Source organism: Pelodiscus sinensis, chromosome 7 (genome assembly GCF_052426305.1).
Source record: "Pelodiscus sinensis isolate ZL-2025 chromosome 7, ASM5242630v1, whole genome shotgun sequence".
Taxonomy (NCBI): Eukaryota; Metazoa; Chordata; order Testudines; family Trionychidae; genus Pelodiscus; species Pelodiscus sinensis.
Window position 1 is genome coordinate 2,409,854 of NC_143058.1, and position 10,645 is coordinate 2,420,498.

Genomic DNA, 10,645 nt, shown 5'->3' on the forward strand with positions numbered 1-10,645 from the left:
CTCTGCCCTGCCCATAAAGAGCCAGCGCCGGAGCCGGGATCCCACGGCAGAGAAGAGCGTGCTCAGCCGGCTCAAGCCTGCTCTCCAAGAGGCACTCGAAGGATGGCAGCCGGGCTTGGGGACGTTAAGACGCGTGCGATGAGTCGGCCGCCCCTCGATCCCGGTGTAACCCCGCTGCGGCTCTGTGCAAGCTCCACGAGTGGCGCGGGTGATGGAGCCAGCCTGTCAGCCACCCGCTAAAAGCTGACTTGGGGAGGGGAGTGTTGCACGCAGCCGACAGCGTTAGCCGGAAGCACCGCCTACCCGGGAGGGTTCCCTCAACGACACTGCTACATCCCTGGTTGGGGGGTGGAAAATCCTCTCCCCCGAGCACCATAGCGAGGCCGGCCCCAGTCCCCATGAGATCGACGTGGGGAGGTGAATTACCTGCCCCAACACGAGACCCCTTCCCAGTGGGCTAGGCAGCGCCTACGCCAAAGCCCTGCATCACCGCAGCTGTGCCGCTACCGCGCTTTCCCGGAGACAGCAGGTGTCTGGCGGGGCAGGAAGCACGCTCCCAGCCGGGGCAGACAAGCTAAGGACAGCGTCCGGCACACCCACCGGGGAGCACGGCCTGGGCCGCGCTCAGCTCCCACGGGCACAAGGGTTCAGAAGCACAACCCCGGCGGACTCTCCCCTTGCGCGTGGTTATCCGTGCCGCGCTCCCCGCGCTGGAGCCGTCCTGCTGGGGCGTGCCGGGTGCTAGTGGGGAGCAGGGTCTGCCCCCCCGTGAGGAGCCGCAAGCGGGGAGCGTGGTACATAGCAGCGCGGGGGCAGCAGCTCCCCCAGTTAAACAAGGCGCGTGCTCCCAGGGGTCACGCCCTCCCCTGCAAACCTGGGCAGAGCCCCTGCACAGACGCACCCTCCTCCACTCCGGGGTCCGGAGGCCTCGTGGCCGCACAGACCCGGCGATGACGCAGGCCAGCAGAACAGCACAGGGCTGCTGCCGGCAGACTCGAGCCGGGTGCACAGAAGGGCGCTGCGCAGTACTGGGTTACCTAGCCTGCACCCCGTAACCAGGGATGAGGCATCCCGATTAGTCAGCTAACCCGTTTCATGCCGGGTTTATCGAACGTTTAACTGGTTAACCGACTAAGTGGGATCCCAGGCAGGGCACTGCTCCAGCTGCCGGGGGCTGGCTGCCGGCTCCACGTCCTAGCCACCAGCCGTGGGGGGGTTTGTCTCGAATGAGGAAGCCTGTGCCCAAGGCGTCCAGCTGCTGACGAGTTCTCAGAGCTGGTGCCTCTGTCCTGTGCTCTGCTGGTGGCTCTGGAGAGTCCCCAGCCATCACGCCCTGCGAGCCGTGGCTGGCAGGACCCTGGAAATACCAGCCCCTCGGGACTGGGGCTTGCACACATCATCTGTGTCCACCCGGACAACACCATGATTGGACCCATCACAGGTAACAGCCAGGCCCAGCCCGGGTACCCACCTCTGCCATGTGCTGGCGGCCCCCAGCCCTTGGCTTGCTCTTGGGCACAGGGTGCCCGCAAAGCACACCGGGGAGCTGGACGGGTAAATAGGCTGCCAGGTGACAGCTCCAGGCACTCAGCGGGTCGCTGATCCGGAGGCGTCAGCTGGGCTGGCTATGGAACCTGCCTGGCCCCTTCACCCTCTTGCTGTCCCCGGGCCCTTCTGAGGCTAGGGGCTGTGCACACCCCAGGACGGACCCCTCTGATGGACACGTACCACTGGTGGGGCGCAGCACCTGTTGTGGCTGCACAGCCGGTTCCTCTGGGCTGCTCAATGCTGCAAGACCCAGGGTACAAATCCTGCCACGGGCGTTTGCAGGCAACTTCCTGCGGGAGGAGAAGCTGCGACGGCCACTTAGCATCAGGCCCGCTTCTCCTCCAGATCTCAACGGACCTTAACAGGCTGCAGGGAAGGCCGATTGCCTTGCCTCTCACTGACCCCCGGGAGCGGAGAGCACCGCAGGGACAAAGGGAAGGAGCCAGGCACCGAGTGGAAGGCGGCAGCAGACACTGGCCACGTGGGAACCTGCCCCTGCCGCCTTGGCTCACTGCTTAGTGCTAAATGAAGCCTCGGGGGGAGGTGCCTCAGCGCACAGAGCAAGCCGTTAATTAGACAAATGGCCCAGCCACACTCAGGTGGGAGGGAAGGAGAGGGGCTGAGTGGGAGGGCACCCCACAGACTCAGGGGCTCTGGATTCTAGCCTCTGGCAGCCACATGCTGCATTGCTCAGGCGCGCTGGGGGTCCAGGGCCTGGAAGCCGGCCCCCAAGGCATGCCTGTGTTACGAGCAGCTGGCCCAGAGCTAAGGGAGAAGCCGCCGCCGGCGCCCCGCTGGAAGCAGCAGGCAGGCTGTGTGCTGGGAACCAGGAGAGACGCACAGTGACTGGGAGCCAGTCCACACCGCCCAAGCTGGGGAAAGCAAGACGCTGTAGCTGCCTGCGACCCCCGCCCCGCGCCTGACAGCAGCTCCCTCTCTGGCTGCTTCACCGCGACCCGGGCTGGGATCAGACACGTGGGCAGAAACGCTCGCACGCCCAGAGCTACCCCGTCCGAGAGGGGCAATCAGCTGCCCCCAAAGGCCCTGGAGCATCGACCCACAAGCACGCCATCTAGCTCGGGGGGGGTCAAATCACCGAGGAGCCTGTCACGTTACTGGATTCTAAGGGGAGCAGCCAGATGGCTGCTGCACCCATGGGGGGGGGTGTTTGCCCCAAAGTGCACACACGAGGTGTCACATGAAAGCTTCTGTTCTACTCATTCTGTTTGTGCTACTCGTGTACTCGTACAATGTCTGCGTGGGGAGCTAGAAACACGCACTCTGTGGCCGCTGGAAGGTTCTGTGTCTGAGGCAGAGCAACGGGCAAAGAACGTTCAGCCAGTGGCTGTGCTATTAGCAGGGCTCCCAGACACTAGATCTCGAAGTGCCAGACACACCTGAGGAAGGTCTGGAGACCTGCAAGCCAGCCAGGATAATGGGACACAACGGACCATGTGACCTGCAGTGACCTGCTCTGGCCAGGAAGATGCCGGGAGAGGCACATAAGTGCCACGTGGCGCCCTCCTTCTTGGTCTTCAGCTCAGCTCCTGATCCCAGATGCAGCCTTGCAGGGAACCACGAGCCAGGAAGAACCGTGGACCCGTCCCGACATAGGATGTAACCAGAGACTTAAGATAGCAGTTTGTAACATCTCTGCTAGAGCCTGCGCTGAGGACTGGGAGAGTCGATGCATGTAACGTACTATCCTTTAACAACCTCACTCTCCTGCTTTTCTTTCTTTTACTAATAAACCTTTAGATGGTAGATTCTAAAGGAGTGGCCCAGTGTGATCTTGTGGGTAAGATCCAGAGTGTAAATTGACCTGGGACCTGTGGCTGGTTTCTTGGGACCGGGAGGATCCATTTGGGGTAGGTGAGATCAGGTCCTATAACCCCTCACCCGTGTGTTAGGACTGGGGCTGACTGGGGCACAGGGAGAGCTGGGGTGTCCGACGGGTTTTGCTCGTGAGGCTCCTGGCTGGCCAGACTGGCAGGTGAAGCGCTCGGTGGGACTGGTCTGTGGCCTGTTTGGAAGGTCTCCAGTCAGGGGCTGTGAGGAGCCCCGAGTGAGCAATTCACCCTGGGCGGTGCCCAGACCCGGCCAGGCCCGTCACAGATCCTGACAAACCGGCAGAGTTCAAGGGAGCTGCAGGGAGCTGCAGGGACCAATTGGTGAGGAGCAGAATCAGTTTCATCCCAGCAAAGCAACAAGTGCAAGATGGGTGGCCCCTTAGAAGCGGACACATTGCTCAGGGCGTTAGCTTTCAGGGGCCACGGCTCACTTGGGCAGATGTGGCTGAAGTAGGGGCGTGAAAGTTAACCAGTAACCTGTGGGGGTGACGCAGCTCCCCACCTGCTGCGGGCAAGGGGGCTGATCCAGCTCCACAGGGGGCCCGCCCGGCCAGGGGCTGCTCCAGGATCCAGAGCTGCCTCTGTCCACAGAGAGCCCAGGTGCCCTGCAGGCAGGAGCGACTCCGGCGGGGGGTGGGAGCTGGCAGCAATCCCACCCCTAGCACAGGGCTGGAGGTGGGAGTCGCGTGGGCTGAAGCGGTCCCTGTCCGGATCCTGCTTCGTTGGCCACCGTTAGGTTAGCCTGCCGGTTAACTGAGTAACCGGGATTGCGTATCCCTAGGTTGAAGGCCCATAAACAGCGGCTCCAGCCAAGGAAAGCTCACGCCCAATAACCGCGCCACGGGACCCCGCGCTGCTTTCGCCGAGACAGACTAACGGCTCCGCTCCGAAGCCGCGAGACGAAGAGCCCTGCTGACGCCTGCGGGGACGGGAAGTGCTGAACAGCACTGCCAGGTGGCAACGGCGGGGGCGGGCGCTTCTCCGGCATTACCTGCCCATTAGACGGTTACCGTCCTACCTGCTGCATCTTGTCACACTGGGGCGGGAGGCTCCCGGGGGCAGGGCCTGACTCTGCCGCAGCCCGCAGAGCACAGGAGGCAGCGCGATACAAATCGCTCAGGCTGCCCCGGAGGGCACAGGCCACATCAGAGTGAAGGGAAAGGAAGGAGGCTGAGGTGCTGCTGCAGCAATGCCAGGAGCAAGCTCCCAGTCAGCCCGTGGACCATTGCCAACTAGACTGGCCAGCACACTGGTGGCGGTGCCACGTGCTGGATGACCTAACAGGGCTACTATGAGTCATGGCCAGGCTGGCGGCGGCGAGCAGCGCGACACGCCCCTTGTCCCCGGGCTGAGTCACCAGGTCACAGGAAAGCTGCCCAGCAAGGCTCCTCCACCTCAGGCGACTGAGAAGAGGCAGCCAGGTGCTGCTCTGAGGCTCTCCCTAAAGCCGCGGGCTCCGGGGCTGGGGCTGCGTAAGAGCCCAGAGCATGGCGTCTATCCTGCAGGGGCCGATGCCAGCACGCCCCCTTACTAGGCTTCACACTTACTGGAGGCACAGATTTAGAGGCCAGAAGGGAACACGTGGTCACCCAGTCTGCCCTGCAAACACAGGCCATGGGCCACTCCCCGCAGTTCCGGCAGCAGCCCAGCAACATGGACTCCGGCCACTCCAGCATTAGAGCCCCCCGCAGAAGGCCCACAATGTCCCTCGAGGTGGCTGTGCCAAGGCCTGACTCAGCGTCCTGTCAGACTCCTTCCCAGGATGCAGCCGGACTGTTCCCTGTTCACTTCATCCCCCGTGTCGCTCAGTGGGCTGGAGAGGTCGGTAGGGACAGAGCCCATGTTAGCATAGCCCCCTAGCGAGCACACACCAGGGGGTTTCTGGCAGTGTGCTACCACCGCCCCCCTGAACCACTTCACTGCAGGAACAGGCGCTTTGTGGAGATCACGGTGGCCACACGGAGCCTTCTGAGTCAGAGAAGTGGTTTCTCACACCCGACCGATGCAGCTACACCTACTCCACGGCTAGGTCTACGCTGCCTACGTCAGGTCAGCTTACAGCCACCCCAATAATTCCTGCCATGGCTGATGCCCACCCTGCCCTCCCGCCAGTGGTGCACATCCGCAGAAGGACCGCTTCCACTGACCGAAAAGGGGCACCGTGGGGGGCGCGCTCAGCTCCCTGCTCCCAGCTGGCAGTCCTCACCTGCAGCAAGGAGACACGCACCTGCAGTCCGGTGCGGCTGGCTCCCGGGGGGGAAGCAGCCAAGGGCAGGAGCAGGGGTGGAGGCCCAACTCAGAGTGGAGCCCAGGCAGCGTCCTGGCTTTCTTGCCCATTTCATGGCTCCTCTAGCAGAACCGTGAAATCAACAAGACGCCCAACAGCCAAAGTAAGCCAGTGTCACCCTAGACACGCCCGCAAGAGCCCTGCTCCTCCCCTTGGTGTAAGCACCATCTCTAAGAGTGGAAAGCAGATCCAGAGGCTCCTGCTCCTGCCCCCCGCCCGGTGTGGGGACTGCGGCTGCCACTGGCTCCCAACCCCGGGTGGAGCAGCCCCTGCCTGAGGGCAACCTAGGCCTGTGGCAGACAAAGGCTGATCTGAACCCTGTCCATGGTGGATGCCCTGGGGGCTGGAGCAGCCCCTGTTCCAGCCCCCACCGGTTATGGGTCAACCACCCACATCCCCAGGCAAAACGATTAACCGGTTAAATGATCACACTCAACTGGTTAACCGTTTTATAAGCGGGTTCAAAAAAAGAGCGAGATCAATTCCTGGAGGTCAGGTCCATCAGTGGTTGTTAGCCAGGCTAGACAAGGAGGGTGACCCTGGCCTGTGTGTGTGTCAGGGGCTGGGAATGGGCGACGGGAGGGATCACATGATGACTCCCTGCTCTGTTCCCTCCCTCAGGGGCACCCGGCCTTGGCCGCTGTGGGAAGACAGGACCTGGGCTAGAAGGACCATGGATATGACCCAGCCTGGCCGCTCTGACGTGCTTACATGCTGCTGCCTGTCCTGACTGGGTGCGGCTGGCAGCGCTAGGGGCGGGATAACCACTGAGCACACTGGTCCGCCTTCTGCTTCCCAGTAACACCCTGAGTGCCCAGGCGAAGGGCAGTGATACGAGCACCCCTAGCTGGGCATGCGGGAGCCTGGAGTCATGGGACAAAACCCCGGGGGGGTGGGCACGAAGCAGACACGGGGCAGGTTCCGGGGGGGGGGGGGGCAGATTCCGGGAGGGGGCAGGTCCCGGGGGGGGGGGCAGGCAGAGGGGCAGGTCCCGGAGGGGGCATGGCGGGGGGGGCAGGTCCCGGGGGGGGGGGGCCGAGGCAGACACGAGGCAGGTCCTGGGGGGGGCAGGTCCCTGGGGGGTCGCGAGGCAGACACGGGGCAGGTCCCGGGGGGGGGGGTGAGGCAGACACGGGGGGGCGCTCAGAGGCCGCGGGGGGGGGCAGGTCCCAGGGGGGGCGCAAGGCAGGTGGGGGGGGGGGTGAGGCAGACACGGGGGGGCGCTCAGAGGCCGCGGGGGGGGGCAGGTCCCGGGGGGGCGCGAGGCAGACACGAGGCAGGTCCCGGGGGGGGGCAGGTCCCGGGGGGGGGCAGGCCCGGGGGGGGGCACCCGGGGGGGGGCAGGTTCCGGGGGGGGCAGGTCACCAGGGGGGGGGGCGCGAGGCAGACACGGGGCAGGTCCGGGGGGGGGGCAGGTCCCTGGGGGGGGCAGAGGGGCAGGTCCCGGGGGCAGGTCCCGGGGGGGGGGGGCAGGTCCCGGGGGGGGGCGGGGCAGACACGAGGGCCGGGGGGGGGGCAGGTCCCGGGGGGGGGGGGGGGCAGACGGGGCAGGGGGGGGGGCAGGTCCGGGGGGGGCAGAGGCAGACACGGGGCAGGGCCCGGGGGGGGCAGGACCCGGGGCAGGGCCCGGGGGGGCAGGTCGGGGGGGGCGGGGGGGCGAGGCAGACACGGGGCAGGTCCGGGGGGGGGCGGGGGGGGGGCGGGGGCAGGTCCCGGGGGGGGCAGGGGGGGGGGAGGCAGACACGGGCAGGTCCTGGGGGGGCAGGTCCCTGGGGGGGGGGGCAGACATGGGGGGGGCAGGTCCCTGGGGGGGCGAGGCAGACACGGGGCAGGTCCTGGGGGGGGGGCCCTGGGGCAGGCACACGGGGGGCAGGTCCCGGGGGGGGGGGGGGGGGGGCAGACATGGGGCAGGTCCCTGGGGGGGGGGCAGACACGGGGCAGGTCCCGGGGGGGGCAGGGGGGCAGACACGGGGGGGGGGGGGGCAGGGGGGGGCGCTCAGAGGCCGCGGGGGGGGGCAGGTCCGGGGGGGGCGCGAGGCAGACACGGGGGGGCGGGGGGGGCAGGCCCGGGGGGGGCAGGCCCGGGGGGGCGCCCAGAGGCCGCGGGGGGGGGCAGGTCCCGGGGGGGCGCTCAGAGGCCGCGGGGGGCGCAGGACACGTGGGGGGCGGAGCCGGGGGCGGGGCGCTCGGACTCACCGGCTCGGCGGGGCGGGCGGCCCGGGCCCCTCCCGGCTTCTTCCTGCCGCCGCGGGCTCCCCGCGCGCCGGGCGCCGAACCGCCCGCCGTTACCATAGAGATCCGGGGCGGGGCCGGAACACCACGCGCTCCCGGCGCCGAGACTGCAGCTCCCAGCGTGCCCCGCGCCCGAACTACAGCTCCCAGCGTGCCCCGCGCCGCGAGACACTCTGCGCCCAGCGTGCCCCGCCCCCGTCGAGCCAGGGCTCCTGGGGGCCCGCTGGCAGCGCCGGGCTGCTGAGTCTGGGGAAGAGCAGCCTGGCCGGGGCGTGAGGCAGCTCTCCAGACCCTGGGGGGGGGGGTTCCCCTGGGCCTCTGAGGACGGGACAAGCAGCAAGGGGCTGACACTGCAGCAGGGGAGGTTTAGGTTGGACATTAGGAAACTTCCCACCTGCCAGGGGGTGACACGCTGGGATCAATTGCCCGGGGGGTTGTGGAATCCCCATCCCTGGGGCTGTCTAGGAGCAGGTTGGACCGACGCCTGCCAGAGATGCTCTAGCCCAGCGGTTCCCAGCCTTTTCCAGATGGGGACCCATTCTGACAATTCAGGAAGACTTGGTGACCCAGGGCAATTCAAAACCGGGGAGAAAAAGGGGGGCAGAGCCACCTGGGGAGACAGCTGGGGAGCCTTTGGAAATGTAATGGTGACCCATATTTGGGTCCTGACCCATAGGTTGGGAGACCCTGGTCTAGATGGTGCTTGGTCCTGCCATGAGGGCAGAGGACTGGACTGGATGACTCCTAAGGTCCCTTCCTGTTCTAGTGCTCTGTGATTCTATGCCCATGTGTTGCGGGTGCTGGGGAACTGCTCCAGGTGTGCCAGTTTTGGGCTCAGTGAGCAGGTAGACTCCCACATCTGGGTGGACACTCATAGACTTAACTTGCCCCCAGGCCTGCTGACGTTGGTGGGCGGGGGCAGGACGGGAGTTGCCCCAGGGTCTGCGATTCAAAGGGACCTGGGGCTCCTGGCAGCTGCTGCTACAGTCCCAGGCCCTTTAAATTGCTGCTGGAGCGCTGCTCCAAGTGGCCCTTGAGTGCCGTGAAGGACCCAGCACTGGCTGCCCCAGCCCACCCCTCCTGCCTGTGGCCTCACCTCTGCCATGGCCTCAGAACAAGTCCCCCCCTTGTCCAGGGGCCCGTGGAACCTGTGGCCCCCCTGCTCACCACCAGTTTGCAGGTCAGACTGACAGCACGGGGCATAAGGGAAGAGGTGCCCCACCTCCGATGGGACGATAAAGAGCTCTCTGCTGCTCGGGTGACTGCCTGTTTGCTCACATCCTCTCAAGCACCTGGCGTTGGTGACACTCAGAAGGCAGACCAAAGGTCCATCTAGTCCAATGTCCTCCTGTCTGCCACCAGTGGCCAATGCCAGATGTCCCCCAGACTTGCCTGCTGTCCCGGGCGATTTACATTGCTGGCCCCAGAGAGACGTGTGCAGACCTGTCCCATCCATAGGCCACTGTGACCAGGCTGGCCTGGGAGATGGCAGTGGAGAGGAGCAGGCCTCGTGCATTGCTCTGCTTCTCCGCGACTCCTGCTGCCCCCACCCTGCCAGCCAGACCCTCTGGTAATCTCCAAGGCATGTCCCTCAGTGGGAAGGGGAAGCAACAGGAGACGGCAGAGCAGGGGTGGGAAAAGGCAGTGCGGGGGCAGAGCAAAGGCTGGGCTTGGAGAAAGGCTACGAACACCCCCCTCCCCATCCAAGGCTGCAGGGAGTCATATGCTGGCAGCCGTGCAGGCTGGATTGTGGAATTTCTCGGGCCAGAGACCGCCGGCGGGCCATGAGTTTGAGATCCTGGCTTAGTGTCATGGATCCACATTTTCTGCTGCTCCAGAATGTTTTCCAGAGTAAATTCTGCAGCTCCCTGGGGCCTTCTACACACTGGCCAAAGCCCAAATCTGTTAATTTCTTTAAGGCAGTGGCTCCAACCTTCCCAGGAGTTTGATTAGTCCCATGTACACCCAAGTTTCACTGCACTTAAAACCTGTGGCTGCGTCTAGATTGGCATGATTTTCCGGAAATGCTTTTAACGGAAAAGTTTTCCATTAAAAGCATTTTCGGAACAGAGCGTCGAGATTGGCACGGACGCTTTTCTGCAAAAGCACTTTTTGCGGAAAAGCGTCCGTGCCAATCTAGACACGGTTTTGCGCAAAAAAGCCCCGATCGCCATTTTCGCCATCGGGGCTTTTTTGAGGAAAACAAATCTCATCTATCTACACTGGCCCTTTTGCGCAAAAGCTTTGCGCAAAAAGGACTTTTGCCTGCACGGGAGCAGCATAGTATTTCCGCAAGAAGCACTGATTTCAGACAGTAGGAAGTCAGAGCTTTTGTGGAAATTCACGCGGCCAGTGTAGACAGCTGGCAAGTTTTTCTGGAAAAGCAGCTGATTTTCCGGAAAAACTGGCCACTCTAGACACAGCCTGCTAGTTTAGAAAAGCGGCCATGAAAATGCACAGCACATGACTACTGCAAACTGCTTCCTTTGTCACTTCTACTATATAACCTAAATCAATTGGCAGACAGATCTTGTATGTGCAGTTCAGTGTAGAAACAAGTCCTCGTATGAAATGTCAGTTTGCACTGATTTTGCTAGTGCTTTTTATATACGTTGGTGTAAAACTAGGCAAACCTGTTGATGAACTGAGGTACCCCCTGGAAAACCCATTTACTCCCAGGGGCATGCGTGCAGCGGGTTGAGAACCACTGGGTTCCTATGCAGGAAAC

At 64.2% G+C, this 10,645-nt stretch overlaps 1 protein-coding gene across 3 annotated transcripts in view; it reads right to left on the minus strand.

The window, feature by feature from the left end:
- Positions 1-8,035, minus strand: part of TTLL4 (tubulin tyrosine ligase like 4) — a 29,989-nt gene extending 21,954 nt beyond the window's left edge. For all 3 annotated transcript variants that reach the window (XM_075932959.2, XM_075932958.2, XM_089779616.1), the window contains exon 1: positions 7,882-8,035. The gene's annotated coding sequence lies outside the window, so the exon portion shown is untranslated. The remainder of the gene's footprint in view (positions 1-7,881) is intronic.
- Between the last annotated feature and the right edge of the window lie 2,610 nt (positions 8,036-10,645).